This window comes from Lepisosteus platostomus, chromosome 5, assembly GCF_059453375.1.
Source record: "Lepisosteus platostomus isolate fLepPlt1 chromosome 5, fLepPlt1.hap1, whole genome shotgun sequence".
NCBI classification, from domain to species: domain Eukaryota; kingdom Metazoa; phylum Chordata; class Actinopteri; order Semionotiformes; family Lepisosteidae; genus Lepisosteus; species Lepisosteus platostomus.
Window position 1 is genome coordinate 21,742,094 of NC_142615.1, and position 18,417 is coordinate 21,760,510.

The 18,417-nt window shown below is 40.1% G+C and overlaps 3 non-coding genes across 3 annotated transcripts; 2 read left to right on the plus strand and 1 right to left on the minus strand.

The window, feature by feature from the left end:
- The first annotated feature begins 681 nt into the window (after positions 1-681).
- On the plus strand, positions 682-753 carry trnaa-cgc (transfer RNA alanine (anticodon CGC)). Its single transcript has one exon. It is a non-coding gene; the product is annotated as a tRNA-Ala (tRNA).
- A 1,310-nt stretch (positions 754-2,063) lies between these two features.
- trnak-uuu (transfer RNA lysine (anticodon UUU)) lies at positions 2,064-2,136 on the plus strand. Its single transcript has one exon. It is a non-coding gene; the product is annotated as a tRNA-Lys (tRNA).
- A 9,992-nt stretch (positions 2,137-12,128) lies between these two features.
- trnal-caa (transfer RNA leucine (anticodon CAA)) lies at positions 12,129-12,239 on the minus strand. Its single transcript has 2 exons — positions 12,202-12,239; positions 12,129-12,174 (listed from the first exon to the last, which is right to left on the minus strand). It is a non-coding gene; the product is annotated as a tRNA-Leu (tRNA).
- Between the last annotated feature and the right edge of the window lie 6,178 nt (positions 12,240-18,417).

Here is an 18,417-nt window from a genome sequence, read left to right on the forward strand (position 1 = left end):
GTTATGGAGACACAGACTTCCAATGAAAACTCAAGGCTTTATTCACTCAAGGCTCCACTCTTTTGTTGTGATGTCATTTTAATTAATATTAGCTTTGATAAGGTGTCATTTTTGCCTCTTAAAGGTAAAGTCTGCTCCTTTCTTCCTGGTATAGAAAGAATGTGTTCCATCTTTGTTTAAAAACACCAGTAAAAGTAAATTATTCAGCTCTACCGCCTGTGTGCATTGACAAGACATCTCAAAAGGACATATTAAATAAGAACACGATCCTTCCTGTTACCATTCCTGTGGTTGGGGTGTTGTTTCACCCTTTTACGTTAAATCATCAGTACTGCTGTTTTTCTATGCATAGTTTAATCAAGAGCACTTAAAAGATGCAAAAAGCTTTCAAATAAAATAGAATTGAAAGACAGTCGAGTAAGGAGGTAGAAAAAAAGCACTCCCCCGTCTGGGAATCAACCACCGTTGCCCATGTAACTGGATACAAAAATAACAGATTCATTTGTGCCCAGTCTCTTGAAGCTTCGATGCGATTATTTTTCCTTCCTTATTTCTTCATTCCTATGAATTTACTCTGTAGTAGAAGAAACTCGAAAGTGGGAAATTGCAGGCATTCTTCGTGAGTGGTGTGATCAGTGAGCATTTAGACATCTCTAAGTCTGTTCCGCAAATTTAAGCATCGGGGATGTAGCTCAGCGGTAGAGCGCATGCTTCGCATGTATGAGGTCCTGGGTTCGATCCCTGGCATCTCCAGGTGCTTTATATTACAGTACTCAGATTGCAATCTTCTGGTGAGTGAGAACTCTTTGCTCGTGTTCAGAGAGAGCCAGGTTTACACAATTAAATGCAGGCACACTCGACGTGCTGCAGAGTTGCGCTGCTGTTTTAAATGTACCTCTTTTAGTTCTGTTAAATCCTAAATTATTTGAACTAATAATTTAGTTCAAATTCAGGAAATCTAGAGATTGCTTCACACTTGTCATGGCTGTTGCAGAAAACACCTGTTGAATCTCACCCGGGATTTCCTGAGAGATCATTCAGCGAGCGAATCCTCCTTCTGAACTCCGCACTAAACTGAAAGCTTCACGAACTCCTCACTGCGTGTCCTGTACTGTTACAAGTGCTCTCGTGTAGATGTGAAGCACAGCCATAAACACACTTTTAACTTTTTCCGTTTGTTAAGGAAAATGCAAAAGAGCATGACAAGTATTGAACGTATAAAATATCCATGGCACAACTCGAGAAAGTACTGAAGGACTACACATCGACTTTTGATGATTACAAGAGATTCAAGAAACACAATCGTCCGCAGCTGGGTTTGGATCCTGAACTCTAGAGTTAAAAGAACATAAGCGACGGATATGACCTATAAACTCTCTTAATTGTCTTATAGTTTATTAAATAAAATAATTTCTTAATAAATTCTAACTGTTGAGAGACGATTTATTGAATTTTAACAATATCACAATTACAAACTTTTTCGGTTAAACTGTTATTCACATACTCTAACGTAAATAAACGTGAGTGTCTTCCGGTGTGTGAGACAATTTCTCCAAAAAATATTTGTTAGTCTGTCGGGAGGCTGTGCAAGGTGTTAAGAAATAGAATTTCTAAAAGACAGGCTCCCTAAGCTTAACATCAAGGCTGTTTTCTCTACAGAAATGCTCTTTAAATTTCGGCACTGTTGCAACTCCCTTTATAAAGGGTGTGCACACGTATACAACAAAGGCATTGAAAGATTGTTTTAATTATTGTTCCAAAAAATGTTCCGTTTTCTTTTTAATGTTGTTGATTAAAAGACTTTATCAAATGAGAAAAAAATCTGAATGTGAAAAAAGGTCCAAATGCTATTGAAAAAAATCAGTAATGTGAGGAAAGATGGATTGTGGGAGCCCCTTAACTACCCATGTCATGCTGTATTTCTCACTCATTTTACTGGGATTGGTGCCGTCGCTTCTGGATAGTCTGTCAGTGGTCATTCCAGACGGGTCAGGTATGACTGCTCTTCGGAACAAGAGACACGTGACTTGCGAGGATCCCGACAGTGTCTTCCTTCTTTCAGAGCCCGGATAGCTCAGTCGGTAGAGCATCAGACTTTTAATCTGAGGGCCCAGGGTTCAAGTCCCTGTTCGGGCGGCTGTGCCGTTTTTAATTCTATTGTGAATGTCATTCTAAATAGTCTTTTATCTTTCACTCTTCTAGCTGTACTGTGGTTATTTTAAATGTCCATTACTTGTATTTACAGTAGTGTATTTAGTGTTTCATTTCAAAAAACGAAAATGTTCAAGTAGATCTTGTCACTCTACTCCACGTAATCATCTAAATTAAATCACAGTAGAGTACAGCTCACACAGTGAGAACTCTTGAATACGACAAGAGGAAAGGTACACTGCACATCTGCAGAACATCACGTTCGAGTTTACAGTGACAGCAGAGGTTGGAAGCGAAGTAGTTTTTATTACTTGCTCGCTGAACGATCTCTCAAGAAAACTCGGTGGAGATTTAGCGGGTGTCTAATAATCACGTTCAAAAAGGTGACGATAAGTTTTTTTTTAACTAGGTAGCCTTAATGGCAACACGGTGTGAGTAGATCTTAAAGCAGCCGCAGAGTACCCGTAATGGCAACACAGTGCTTTGAGTTCGTCTTTTCTTATTTCTTCTGCAGAACCAGTGGAATCGGAATATACTGATCCGCATAAGAAGCGCTTTCGGTTTCTGATCATTTTTTATTGAGCGCTGCTCTAAGTACCACAGGCAAGATGGCTGTTGGTCTAAGGCGTTGCGTTCAGGTCGCAGTTAACCCTGGAGACGTTTGTTAAAATCTCACTTCTAATAAAGAGGTCTTTCTCGTTAGAGTAGAAACGATAGAAGCCTTAAGCGGGAAAAAAATCACAACATCTCGCATTTCACGTGTTTAATGTTAACTGTCTCAGTGGTTGCCTCGGTGATTGATGGCTCTTCTCCCTCGCAGGGTGACGGTAAATTCTTCAGAGAGGGAGTCTTCCAAGCACGGCTTTTCTTTATCAAGAGCTGAGACAACAGAAACAGACTTCCAACTGACATGAATTACTTCTTGAGCGTTTATGACTGTCTTTAAAAGCTGAGAGCAGGTGAAAAAGTCTTTGGAAATGAGTGCTGACAGTAAACAGAGCTGACGCTCAGCTGCAGACAAGCGCTCCTCTTTAGTATAGTGCTGAGTACCCCCGCTTGTTGCGCCGGAGAGTGGGGTACGTTTCTGTGACAGGGCGTTGGTTTAATTTTTTAACAACCTGACTTCACTTAAAAAGTGTACTACGTTTCGTACTAGTTAGTGCGGTAGAATATGGAGATCATCTCCAGCTTTGAGCTCAACTGCAACAAGAAGTCATGCTAAATGTAGTATAGTGAGTAGACATCGCGAGACAACAGAACGAGAGAGTAGAAGGCAGGAATATATGGTGTAAAGGCGTGATCTGTGTAGTTAATAAAATAGTTAAAATAATATAAAAACGTCTCTAAATTTAGATACACAACATTTATGGCGACGAGAGATGAGTGGTTAACGGACTCAAAGCAAGCAGAACACTGCTGATTTTAGTTCTCTTGCTGGTAGAAACGAACTTCTGAATTTTCAGACTTTTCGTTTAGCTTGCGCCATGGAAGATATGGTAGCCGCGCCGAGAAGCTTTGCTTATGCTCAGCTTTTTCCACCATTTCTACTGAACCTCGGAGCTCCGGATTTGTATTCGGAATACAAGATATGGATGGAGTCCTACAGATTTTTTTAAATAGCCAGTGGATCTACAGAACCTCAGGATGCCGTAAGACGGGCTACACTACTGCACTGTATCGGGGCTCCCGTGCAGCGGATTTTCGCCAACCTCCCTGGAGAAAAAGGTACATATGAACAGACTGTAGCTGCCTTAGACGCTTACTTTACACCGCGGAGAAAAGTGGTTTTGGAACGGCATAAATTTAGGCAGAGAACTTAGTCTCAGGACGCATCTGTTGTTGCTTTTGTGACTGCACTAAGAGAACTGGCTAAATCTTGTGACTTTGGAGTATTGGAAACTGACATGTTAAGATATCAACTTGTGGAAAAATGTGCACATAAGAGACTATAAATTGCTGCAGGAGGAAGGGCTGACTTTAGAAAGAGCTCTTAAAGTCGCTAGAATTCATGAAGCAGCTCAAGCAGAATCAAGAATGCTTTCTGACCACAGTGACAAAGTGACACTGAACGGGGCGCTCGCTCAAACTTTACAAACAAAAGCCGAGCAGCCGGACGCAGTCATGCTAGAGATATAGAAGAACAGGGGACGGCTGACATTACATGTTACAGGTGCGGACTAACAATGCACAAAGCAGATGAATGCGGAGCGTGAACAGCAAAATGTCTACACTGTAAGAAAACAGGACATTATGCACACGTCTGCAGAACATCACGTCCGAGTTTAAGGACAGCAACATCAGAGATTGGAAGTTAGGGAGTTTCAGGTCTGTTTTTTTATTATAGGTTCAAGAAAGTCTGAATACCTTTGCAAGAAGTATTTCAGAATCCCACTCAAATCCAGTACGAATGCCGCATAAATCTGCATTGTACAATTAGTATACTGTTTGTCCGTTGAATCAAACACGCCTTATGAAGCATTTCTAAAACAGGAGAGATCGTTAGGGAATGCGTCTTCCTGTAAAAATAAAATGACTTCAAGGGCACTAAAAGCAGAGGTGTGAAAGCCTGCTCTGCAGAAGAACTATAGCCAGAGATGCCAAAGAGGTCGAGATTTCACCACGTGAGAGAAAGCATCTCAGAAAACGAAGCTGCGGTCAATTCCACGCGTTATAAAAACACTAGGTCAAACAACAAGAGCTGAAGAGCCGCTGTTGAGAGTAACTTGGCCGAGTGCTCTAAGGAGCTGGCTTAAACCTCCAGCCTCTTCAGGAGCATCTGTTGGAGTCGCACTGCTACAGCGTATCTCCTTGTTAAGTATCCCTTTTATTGTTGTTGCTGCCTCCAGGCGATGTAAACCAGATTCAGAAAAAAATAATTTGAACAACATTATTCCCATATTTCCTCGAAGGTGCGGTGGCCAAGTGGTAAGGCGTCGGTTTTATAATTGTGGGTTCACCCCACCCGTGCCTGTTTCATTTGTCTCCACTTTCCTTTAGTTTCAAAGTCTTCAAAAAAACTCGCAATGTAGGAGTCTCAATAGTAAGAGAGCATAACTGTCGCCAGTGATTAGTATTCTTGCATATCCTGCCTTGTTTTTTAGTCGACAAAGCTTGTCTCTCTTCACAACCATCTTCTGAATGATCGCCTCAGCATTGGGAAGGAACGTGCGCTTGGTACAGCCCCCGACTCCATGGTCTGATCACAAACAGATCGGGTGAGCTGTCAGTCCAGGTTGGAAGCACTAAAAATCTGACTTAGGAACAAGAAGACCATTTTTTTTAAACGAGTAAACGATAAAATAATATACTGCCTGCAAGACTATGTCAAGTTCAAGTTCAAGTCCAAGTTTATTGTCATTATACTCATACACAGGTATATGGTATAACGAAATGCTATTTAGCTAGCTCTCGGACATAAGTAGTACAAGAAAAAAACTCAACAACAATACAATTGTATAACAAAAGAAAGACAGAGACAACAGCCGATGTGCAAAAAACAACAACGGGCAGTGTGCAAAACAACAAAAAGGTAACAGGTTATGTGCAAAAACATGCATCAAAAGAATGAAATAAAGGGATAGAAATGATGGGGGAGTGAGCTTTTTGACATGTAAGGTAGAGGTAGATTTTCAATGTGTGTTTGGGTTTTTGGTAAGAAAGAAGGCACTGTGAGGTTCAGATCATAGGTGAGAGGTGAGGAGAGAGTGAGAGAGGCTGGGAGTTTAATAGTTTGATAGTGCGGGGGTAAAAACTGTTTCTGAGTCTTGTAGTCCGGACCCGAACGCTCCGGTACCGTTTTCCATGTCATGCTAAACGCCACAAATTGTTCGTCCAGTTGTATCAATCGTCCTAAATTTACGGAAAATCGGATGTGACTGATACAATCCGCACCCATTTCTTCAGGATAGTTGAGCGGTTTAAAACAGCAAATTTACAGATTCGTGTCTTATAAGCTTTGTGTTTCGCTCTCCAAATAGAGGCACGGGTTCAAATCCCACTCCCGACAATCAGGCGTTTTACCCTGACTTTTTTACCTGCCTTTACACTGTTTCAGTCTTGTTGTGCTCGCTGACAATCACAGTACGAGGAAAACTGAGAAACTGCTTAGCAAAAACATAACGGACAGAAAAAAGCTTCGTAAACACGTGAATGTGGTTAGCAGCAGTAAGGTATGCATTCAAATGTTTAAGGCTGATTTATAAAAGCAGCATAAGAAAGGTACAGCCTTTGTAAGAATTTGCGGGTTTTTATGCTGCTTGGACTTCTTTCAAGCCTATGAAGTGACCCCCGTTTTAATTTCATTTTCAAACTTCAGAACCGAATAACGAAAATGTTTCATGTGTAACAGCATTCCGTTGCAAATACCGTTTCCACGATGTATTCAGCGACGGGAATGAAATGTTTTAGTGCTGGGTCAAATGCGAGGAATTTCAGAAAAACCTGGAAAAGCAACGCTTGCAGTAAATGACATATCTAAAGCGTGTTGTCAGCATGAGCAGAACAACGCAATGCTCTGTAAAAACGATCTGAAGCCGCAATTACTCTTTTATCTTAGGCAGTTCATTCCGATACGATGTTTCCTCAGACTAAATGAAATGCCGAACTCCAAACATGTTGTTGCCATTATTGTACTCCTGCTGAAAGAAGAAAGAAAGAAAGGTGGTGTAAATGAACTTTGTCGCCCGTGGGAGATGTCAAGCGCATTGGACATGAAAAGTGCCGGATAAAACCCATTTCTATACGTTTCTCTTGGTGTCGGGGCTCCTATTGAATGTAAATGAGGCAACGTGCTCAGCCAGCCGACTCAGCGCTTACTGAACGCAGGTGTCTGAGCGGTGTGTCCAAGTCGCAGTAAAAGAGGAGGATTCTGTTGGCGCCGTGGCTTAGTTGGTTAACGCGCCTGTCTAGTAAACAGGAGATCCTGGGTTCAAATCCTAGCGGTGCCTTTCTTCCTGTCTTCTCGCACCGTTTATTGTTATAGAGAACATGCTTCTGCATTACCTCAGTCAATATCACCGGGAATGTGAATAGAAATGTAAACATCAATATTTCTGCTGTCTCCTGAGAAACGCAAGTATAGAGTCAAAACACAATAAATAATGCTAAAAAAATATTCAGTTAACACCCAGATGTGACAAAACACATTTAAGACTTACATCCCCTTTAAATATGTATTTCCTTAATATCAGTTCTCTTCCCTCCCCAGGACACCTGCAGATTCACTAGAGCATATTAAAAGCTGTGTGTAAGTCTTACATGTGTTCTGTCACATCTGGGTGTTAAATTAATAGATGTGTTGTGTTATTTAATATGATTGGACTCCACGCTTGTGTTTCTCGGGAGACAGCAGAAATATTGGGGATTTGCGGCTACAGAAAATAATGTAACTTTACAGGCAAAAGTAAGGTTAAGTTAAAGAAACAAAAACGTATTGTCACCTTTTTCAACGAGATTGTTTAAGACATTTGTTCGGAATAGTATATCTTCTCGTGTCTGTGGCTGTTATCCTACAATAACGGTGGTGAAATAGCAGGAATGTGCGGAAAGAATCGGAGATTGAACAGAAGACTCATCCAGTCGATAGTAAGGTTGTGTAGGACCGCACACCCTACGATGTCAGTGTTGAGTAGTGAGGTTTAAAAGCTTCTTCACGAACCAGGAAGGAGTACAAACCTAAAGTCTTCTGATCCGTAATCAAACACGTTATCCATTGCGCCATTGGCGTTTGTATTGCATTCAGAGCCGCTACTATTCATGTGTCTTGTATGTGTGTCTAGTTACTACGTCTTTCATTATGTCTGGTTTAAAATAATGTATCTTTAAAACAGACAAAGGGTTTATGAGTCTCCCTGAAATTCACACACGAAGAATAAAAAATATCTCGTTTAAAAAGAATACAGAGATGCCGGCGATAGAAAACGGAGCGTCTTAAGTGCGCGCTATCACTGAACTAAACTCCCGATCGATAAGTTTGTCGGCGGCTTTTTAATTGTGTTAGGAAGAGCAAACAGTCCACAGTGTACATTTTAAAGGTCTAAGCAAAACAATCTGACGTGAGGATTAGGATTAGGATCCAGAACAGGATCCTTTACTTCTTTATATACTGAGCTTTCGGGTGAACGTCAAAGTGAAAGACAAATTCGCAATTTTCACTTTTTGATTAAGGAACAAGAAAACACCATCCTTCGAGCTGGATTCAAACCAGGGACATAAGAAATGCCCACTGTTTTTGTCTATAGTCTTAAGATCCAGCAATTGAGCTATCGAGAGGTCGGAAAGCAAACGCTTTGTCACACGTGTAGCCCAATGTAGTGTAGTGTTCCTCTATTTAAATCCCAGTTCGACGTCAAAATACTCACTCCCATAGTCTCGTTCAGAAGAAGAAATGGACCAGGCTTCCACTGTATAAACGTCCAGAGTTCTTATAAAACGTTTGAAGGGACATCAGTGCAGGCTGAAATTGACCCTTTTTCTAGTGGGATCAGGATCATATAAAACCTTTCTTTTGGATTGAGAAGAGGATCATGGAGACACTCAAAATACCCCTGTCTTTGCTTCTTTCAAGGATGAATGGAGTATTGAGCTGCAAGCATCGGTTTAAATCAAAACTCTCTGCTACTGCAGTTGCTTGTTTGAGAGTTTCTTCAAATCTTTCAACTGAACGTTGATATCAAGAGATATTGACGGTAATATCATAGGGACTTTGGTTTTCTTTTGATCGAAAATTGTATTAAAATACAAGCCTCTTTCACAGTTGTATAATACTTTCCCTTGCATCCTCAGATAAAATTTCTAAATACCACAAAGTTACAACATATGGAATAGCATTTATTTTAAAATGTATTTTAAAATTTGCATTTATTTAGAGCTATATTTAGAGCTTAGTAAAGATAGCATTGCTAATATTGATGGAGTAGAAATGTAAGATGAATTGATAGCTTTTTCTGAACAAAAAAAGTCCTACAACGCCTCCTGTAACAGGTAAGGACTCATAGCAAGACATTGCTATTGCATTGCGCATTTTGCAGATACGACCAGTTTCTGCTTCTGGTGAGTGCATCTTTTCCAAACTGAAATTAACAAGAACATTTTCAAGATGCGCCATGTCCCTAAATCGTTCATCAGGACTACTATTAATATCAGGTGAAAGCAGTACAAAGCATAAATTTAACCTAAATATTAAGAGACTATATCTGTCAGCTACTGCTGTAAGCCATGTTCAGGCAACGCTAGAAATATTACTGCTCTACTACAGTAGCTAAAGAAAGCAAGTCCGACTTAGAAACGGATCACAAGTCGAAAACATAAACCGACGAGAATTGGATTGGAACCCACGCGTGCAAAGCACAATGGAGTAGCAGTCCATCGCCTTAACCACTCGGCCACCTCGTCACAATAGCCACCCCCCTTGGGCATGATTTTGCTCGGCGACCAGGCTCAGCGCACATCGACCTCAGATGTCTCAGAGGGGTGTGTCCAAGAGGCTGTATAAGAATAGGTAATAGGTTTATTCCATGCTGAAAAAAAGAAGAACGAGAACACAACGTTTCGCCCGTGGAGCCTTCTTCAGGTGTGAGAGAGAGAGGGCAGTAGGCAAAGGTAAAATAGCGAGAGAACAAAGGTTTGAGGGTGGGTACCCACCTGTATAAGAATAGTATTCTGCCAGTGCTGTGGTAAAGCTGGTTAAAAGACCTGTTTCATAAAGAGGAAATCCTGGGTCCGAATTCCAACGGTACCTTTTTTTTCCTGTCTTGTTTTACAGAACATGTAATTTGGGACACTCAAAGAGGTCTTGATTTGGTTTAATGCGTTTATTCATTTCCTTTGCAGAACAACTTGTTTTTTTTTTAAAATCATACAGCTTGCGAAAGATGAAATGCGAGCGAATTTTTTTGTTCACCAAAAGTATGTAAATGAAAAAAAGCAAGGTGTAAGCATTTCTGTGGTGCAATCGGTTAGCGTTTTCGGCTATTAATCCCCAGGTGGGTTTTTTGATCCCACCCAGGGACGCACTTCTTCCTATAGTAAACATCATCACCGCAAAAATTTAATTGTTCCGCAAAACCTGAACTATTTTGATATTTACTCAAACAATTGAGTACCAGAGTCAACATTACCGGGAATTTCCAATAATTACCGACATTGGCAACTTGCAAGCAGTTAGTATTCACCCATAGAATTATATGTTCCAGTGAGTGAGGGAGAATTCACTTATGCTCCCGTTGCATCTTCAGCTAAAGTAATTTAAAAAACAATGCAAAACTGTTCGAGAACTTGTCAAGCAAAAACAACAGATCGCCGGAGTTCTATTTTAATATTTTCGTATATTTACCTTAATTTGAATATAAATGTTAACATAAACGCTGTTCAATATAATGTAATGTTGTTGTACTTTTAAAATATTTTAGCTGAGGGTGAGAGGGGGGATATTACGCCTTGCCAAACATCTAAAATAACTGTAAAAGGGGATGGCATTTTAATAAAACTGGCAATCAAAAGAAAGTTACAATTTGTATGGTCTTATGCTCAATATCCCTCGATATTGAAGGTCAGATGAGGAATTTGAAGAAATTATCAAAGAAACAACGGCAATAGCAGAGGGTGTTGATTTTGAACCAGTGTTTGCACCTCAATAATCCATCAGTCTTCGCTTGACAGGCTTCCTCAAGATATTCGGTGTTCTATACAAAAAATCGTCAATTAAGCGCAAATGTGACAAGAGGCAAAGACTGCGGTAGAGGAGGAATAAACTCCACACGATGACTGTATGTATACGTCTGTCTAATATTCGGCCCCTGCAGGGGCATCATATTCGCTGAACTGCCTGCCAGCGTGTGTACGGTCTTATAATTCAAGAATATCAATGGTCAGACGCTTACAACGGGTGTTTGTGTTTGTATTATTTAGAGAATTGAAAAAACATTTTCAAAACTACAGCTCGAATGAAATTTAAAAAAGTTTATTTGTCTCTTTGCTGTAACAACTGTGCCAAAACTATTCAGATACATCAAAATAGCATCAGAATGTAACTAGATTTTATTGGATTTTAGGAAATTTATTTTTGCGCATTTCTCTATACGATCAGAATACCTTCCTGTTTTCACCGTGTTTATTGTTTCTGCCTATGATCTCGGAAAGAAAGATCCAGTATCTGTTCACCGAAATATTCCAGGAGTTTGATATGGTTTGAGAGAAGTGTATGAAGGTAATGAAGGAGGGAGGACACGCGCATTCCGCACGGGGAGCGCAGAGCAATGAGCTGCGCCTGCAGCTCTCCGAGTCTTTTCTTATACAACCTCTGAGTCCGGACACACAGCGTCTCCAGCCAGAGATGTACAGTTCAGAAAACGGCTGTCTCGAGCAGAAACTGATCTTCCTGCTTTAGTTAAGGTTTGGTTATTGTGGGGGTTTAGCGCTTGTATCTCTCTTCTCTTACTAAACACTATCTACTGTAAAGTATATAAATAGAAGCTAAAATGCAGCTAAAATACTTCAGTAAGGCCGAGCAGATAGGAAAGTTTAATAAAAATGTTCTATGATCTATGTTCTAGTTGCCCATATTTTTTTAACTCTCTGTTCGAGCTCTGATTTAATCCTCTCGGCTCCTGCCGCTGTCACCGGGAGAGTGGCTGCATTCCGTAGGGCTACAGGCTGATTTCACAATGCCACATTTAATGAAATACAGGGGAAACCGCAAGGAAAACAATATGTTTTAATACATCTTCTTCTGGATTTATATTTCGGTCTTTCACCTTTGAATGCATACCTTGACCGTAAATCTTTACTCGATTACAGGCACCCCAAACAGTTCTTAAGGGAGAAATCGAAGCCTATTTGACTTTCTGCTAATCACATTGAAGTGTTCACGAAGCATTTCCCTGCCCATCATGTGCCCGCAAGCCTGTTTCTCCGTTTTCTTCTTTCTGTCGTTGTCAGCGAGCACAAGAAGACAGGAAAAATGCAAGAGAGGGAAAAGCTGTCAGGAGTGGGATTTGAACCCACGCCTCTATTCAGAGACCAGAACACCCAAGCAATGGAAAGACAGGAGTCCTTGAGTCTGGCGCCTTAGACCACTCGGCCATCCTGACGAGTTGCGTAAGTTGGTGTGTTAAAAGCACCAGTAGTTCACAAAACTGAGAAATGCTTTGCTGGAGAAGCACCACGTTGCCTAATGTTGCCTAAACGGATCGCGGAAATCAAATATTCGGATCGATTTAGAGTGTGCTTTACAGCCTTTGTGTAATATTTTAAATTGTTTTTAAAAAGTGTGTACTGTGTACTACGTTTAGGACTAGTTAGTGTGGTAGAATATGGAGATCATCTCCAGCTCTGAGCTCAACTGCAACAACAAGTCGTCCTGAACAAAGTCAGAGTTCAGCTGAACCTTTGCTCAGTGTGGTGCTCAGGACTCAGGAGTATTGTTGTGGTTCTAATTAGCACGAACTGCAGGGGCTCTGAATCAGAACATTTCAATTTATCTGTTCAGTAAGTTAAAATGCAGGACATGTTAAAATCAGATTATCACTGTGTCTCTGTCCCGTTTGTATATAACCGAATGTTTGAAAGATACCAGTAAGGACACACAACTACTGATGCGGTACTTATTGGAAATAGTCCCAAAACAAGTACGTCCGGCAGCTGGTAGACCCCTGTAATAATTTTGCAGTGACACTTTGAAGATTTACGCTCTATTTAAATATTAATTTACTAAATTTCAGTTCTCTTTTCTCACACTCCCTGGCATAACTGAACTCTCACTCTCGCATACTAAAGGCTTTACATTCATTAGCTGTAATACAGATTCTAATAAAGACAGAATGAAACTGTTTGTTTTGTGTCTCATGGTGATCCTCTTCTCGATCCAAATGAAATGTTTAATATGATCCCTCGAGAAAGAAAAGGAGTCAATTTCCGCCTGGGAAGATTGATGCTCCATCAAACATTTTGTAATATCTCCGGAAGTTTATACAGTAGAATCCTGGTATGTGGCTTAAATTCAAGGTAAACAAGACTAAGGAAACGAGTTGGAAACGATGTCGATCTGGGATTTAAATCATCCGGAACATTTCACTACATTGGACAGTATGTGCCAGAGAGCATCTCCTGACATCTGTTGGTAGCTCAGTTGGTAGAGCGGAAGACTGTAGTGGAAACAAGAGGGAATCCTTAGGTTGCTGGTTTGACACTGGTTCGAAGGAAGGTGCCCTTTGTGTATTTCATTCAAACAGTTAAAATAGCCGATATTTTTCCACTCAGACTTTGATCACAAGCTCAATAAACGACGAAGCAGAGGCTCTTGTTCTGAATTCAGCTCACGTCTGATTGTCTTGTTTTGGCCAAGATCTGATCTTTGAATTCAGGGAATACTCTGTCTGCTTTGTACAATAATTCAAAAGTAGATACAAATGTCACTTTTTTATTGTAGATATAAAGGTGTTCTCTGTTTTCAAAGGATAGGTACTTAATTGGCTTTATGATTTGGTTTTGATTTTGTATCGTTGTATTATTAAGTTTGTGCTTTTTGTGTTTTTAACATATTGTGAACTAATTTTCGAAACAAATGCTTACAAAAGCAGACATGGCACACATCTGTTTATACCAGCGGTGAATTGTATATTTTTATTAAGTAGAAGCTACTGCGCACTTCTGGGAGTATAACAGGTTCGATATAAAGTGGCAAAAATATAAAAGGGGAAAATACCCCAGACTGGGTGTAAAGGCCTCGTTGTGACTGTTGTTTTATTGTTGAATACGGCATACTGTGCACGAAATGTTGCAGAAACACAATCTGATAGTTAAATAATTAGTATGAGGCCACGGATCCAAATATTAATTGCTGATTTTTTTAAGTGATATCTTCCTATCCTCTGGTAGAAGTAACACGATGTGAGCAATTGTTTTTTGTTCTTTTTTTTCACGTTGCGATCCAAAAAGCCTCAGATGCACAGTCTGACAGCAACCAAACCAGAATGGATTCTGCTGGGAGCCGGACTGAGCTCATTCTTGCTCCCTGTGCTGAAAACAGAATTAGCTCTTCCTCGAACATCGTCTACAGCTGCTGGATGGTGCTCTACGTCTTGCTGCTCCAGCAATTATTTGGACGAAAGACAGATCATTTGTGCGCTTATAACCTTCTCGCAGCTACAGGCGAGACTGAAGCTGGCGATATAAAGGCAAGCGCTGGTACACCTTCTCGAACTTTCACAATCGCGATAAACATTTTTTTAAGACCTTTGAAAAACTAGATATAGATATAGATAAAACTAGATAAAAAACATGAGCTTTATCGGTTTTTACATTAATCGATTTTGAATCAAATTTGATCTTTTTACATTGCATTTTACGTTGAAATGTAGCATGCATACCTAATCCACCAACGGACAGAGCAATATTTTACGTTGCCTTCCAGAGCTTCCAACGTTTGATGGATTTGTATGGGTGTCTGTATGATACCACTACAGCACTGGCGTAGGTGCAAAATCCACTTTCACAAGACTTTTTCAGTGTCTTCTCTCTCAAATGGACCGAAGCACAGGAGCCAATATAAGAGAAAATGACAGGTGTTTAAACAGAGTATGTCCCAATGTCTGCGACAACGCATTGTGATTTTGTATAAACGCAAATGGTTTATCATTTAAAAGCCAACATCATTCTTTTTATCCCTGGCGCTAATACGCTACCATACATGCGAGCTGTTGTGTGAAAGAAAATTCATATGTGCGTAGGAAGGCAGAATAAAATCCAGAACTGTGTTGGTGACATCGATAAACAGGGCTCATGTTCACAACAAAACTTTACTGTATAAAAGGTTAATATTCGTAAATATATATTTTTTTTAATTATGCAAGGTGTCTGTTAAACCATTCATGAAGGATTTTTAGACAAAAAAACACACCATTATATGAGAACATATATTTACTATATCTGCATTTAACTCACTTTTTAACAATATCAATTTCAAGGCCGATATAAATTGCTGCCCTGCTTTTTTGTCATAAATACACAAGCTTGTTATGTCTTGTGTCAGAAATAAACTGCATGAAATTTGCTAAAGCAACAAAGAGTAAGCGCCACAAAGAAGACAGAGATTTGCGTTTATAGTGCAATATTATCTGGAGCCTTTAAAATTACTTTAAATGCAATTTGTTTTTCTCTGTGGCTCTAAGGCTTTGTCATCTACTGTAGTTATTCAGGAGAACATTATGTTAATCGTATGGATGAAACGTTTAATATATTCAGGTGGGTAGCTACGTCAGCATGCGTATCTGCAAAGGAACAAGTACTACTGTAGGTTTATTCCATGCTGAAAAGAGAAGAGAGAAAACAAACCTGAAGAAGGTTTCACAGCTGAAACGTTGTGTTTTCTCTCTTCTCTTTTCAGCATGGAATAAACCTATTACTTGTTCCTTTAATATATTGTTCGGTTTGACTCAAAATGCTTTACTACTACAAGAGAGAATTATAGTATGGAGGATGAGACAAATTTATGATTTCTTGGAAGAAAATGTTTTTTCTTTGCATTCAAAATGAATCGAAACTTTAGCGCGACACACAAACCCTTTGTCTTTTTTAAAGATATAATATTTTTAAACAGACAGTATAGAAAACGTTTTTTTTTACTAAGCAATTTTGGCCAGGGGCGATGTATTACTAGTAGTGGTGCTAGGGTCACTATGGTGCAGTTGAGCACCGTAAGATTAGGGCCAGTGACGTAATGTATAACGCATCTGACTTCGAAACAGAAGATTGTAGGTTTGACTCCTGCCTGGCTCATGTTGCTTTTTTAACACGGTATTGTCTGAAGATCAGCTCCTGTTCTGAGCTCAATAGCAATGCAAAACTGTGCGTAACAAAGCTGGCGAGCAGCTGAACTTGTGCTCAGTAGTCAGTACGGTGCTGAGGGTTCAGTACTGGCGGTGTTCTAATTAGCACGAACTGCAATGGCTCTGAATCTGACCATTTCTATGGAAGCCCGTTTCCGCCAGGGAGTAAAAATAAAAACGCGCTATGGTATCTCAGAATTCCGACTAAGTAACTGAGAATTGCGACTTAAAAACTCAGAACTTTCCGACTTTATATCTCACATTTGGGACTTCGAAATAACCCATATTTCATTGTCTGTCCTTTTGTTATTGTAACGGATTCGGGTTCCAGGGCTTGTGCCCTCACCGCTCCCACCCTAGTTCGTGCCTCACTGCATTGGCTCGAACCCAGGCCTTGCCTGCTGAGCTAAGGAGAGTTTTTTTTTTAAAGTAAAAAATGACATACAATGGAAATATTTAAAAAGTTTCAGCTTTAATAATTGTGAATTCTCCTGGATGTGAAGTGTCTATTTATGTATCTTGTTTCATATTGTCTTCGTTTTTGTATTTCTGGTGTTTAAATAAAAAAAAAAATTAAAAGCCCACCGTCCACTATTCCATCCGTGTACTATGGAAGCCTCACTACCGGAAATGGGATTCCATAAAAATTAGTGTAATTAATTTGATTTTTATCAGGTCACTGTACAAGACAAGTCTTCAGGCTTATAGATCCTATGATCTTGTACGATTCATCAATATAGTGTAACAGAACGGCCAACATACAATTTGTAGTTCAGGTGGATAGCTGCGTCAGCATGCGTAGGCTGCAAAGGAACAAGTAATAGGTTTATTCCATGCTGAAAAAAAGAAGAAATAAAATATGTTTTGGCCGAAACGTACCAGTAAACTTTACATTAACAATACCAGCCAACGATACATTATCATTTCACACCGGTTCTACAGGAATCTACAGCAGAGCCCTGAGTTGACTCCCAGAGTCCCACTGAGCCCATAGAATTCCACATCACCCATCACTCCTGCACACAGTCCGCTGAGAGCGCCTGTCCATAAACTACTGGACTGAGAACGGGATCAGATAATTCCCCATTTTCTTAATTCTACATCACAGGACTGTTAATGGTCTATTTGAAGGCATCAATTCGTATTCTTAAACCAGATGAACGCCTGGAATAAGTTAATATTACTTATACATAGTCGTGCTACAATACTCCAGTTGAAGGCACGCTTCTAGCTTTGTGGTACTCTGGTGCGTCACAAATTTACGTTTGAATTTCTGTGGATGAACTACTATAGGTGTACCCTCGCTCACTTTCTTTAGCGACAGTCGTTGCTCTTCATGTGAGTGATGTATTTGCCTGTTTTTCAGTTCACTTCCCTGCAAGGAATATTTACCTCAGAGCTCTCTTTCACAGACTGCAGGTGCTATGTTTGTTAACAGGTGTTATAGTGATGACATCTTTCTGTATGATCAGGACAGGAGCTGCAAGTCCACTGTGTTGTGGCTGCAGTACAATTTTAGCTTATTAGTATAATACTTTTTAACAGCGACAGATTCTTAAGATCACGAGGTGTTTACGATATTATTTCAGTATTAAGCTGTTACTACATTCGGAACTGTCCCATAGCATTCAGTGTTCCATCAGTTTGGCACTAAACTGCTTAGTCTATTGCAGGAATTGTACTTAGTCCTGTCCTGTAGTGTCCTCTAGAGAGCAGCAGCTGTTTCCTTGGGCTCATTGCAATTGGGAACATTGTGATTACTGAGCAGGGGACTAAAGTCAGCAGACGAGCGAGTTGCAAATCGGTATTAATCTGGTGTACAGAGCTGCATGCTAATCTTTGGATCATCTCCAGTTAATGTGATGCTGTTCTTACCTTGCAATTGACCCAATCTGACTACTGGCACCAACAACTCTGTTAGTACAAATAAACTTCTTGTGTACCTACCGTGATACATAAGTTTGGTGGAGAGGTTTGGCAGCCCATATTCAGTCAAAGGTGTGTGTGCAGATCACTATGATATACAGGCATCAACAAACTGACATACAATATTAAATGTTTAACTGATAAAACCCAAATGAACCAAACCTGAATAAATTAGTGGTGGAAAGAAGTCTTTTTATATAGCAAAAGGTCTCTGAGCCTTTGGTAAGAACGATGGGTATATAACCCATTGTCCTCAATATTAAAAATGAATCCTTGAGCACTGCTGTTGTACCAACGGTCCTCAAAAGTGCTGCCATTACCCCCGTCCCATAAAAGCCTAACATTACCCTTGCTTGCATAAACTGTAGAACGTGCCTTCACATTTCAGTTGCAGTTTAATCTATTATCACCCTACTCCCCACTTCATAACCTTCGCTCTTCTAATTCTGGTCTCCTAACTGTCCCCCAAGCCCGTCTACACTGTATGGGTGACAGGGCCTTCTCCTGTTATGCACCC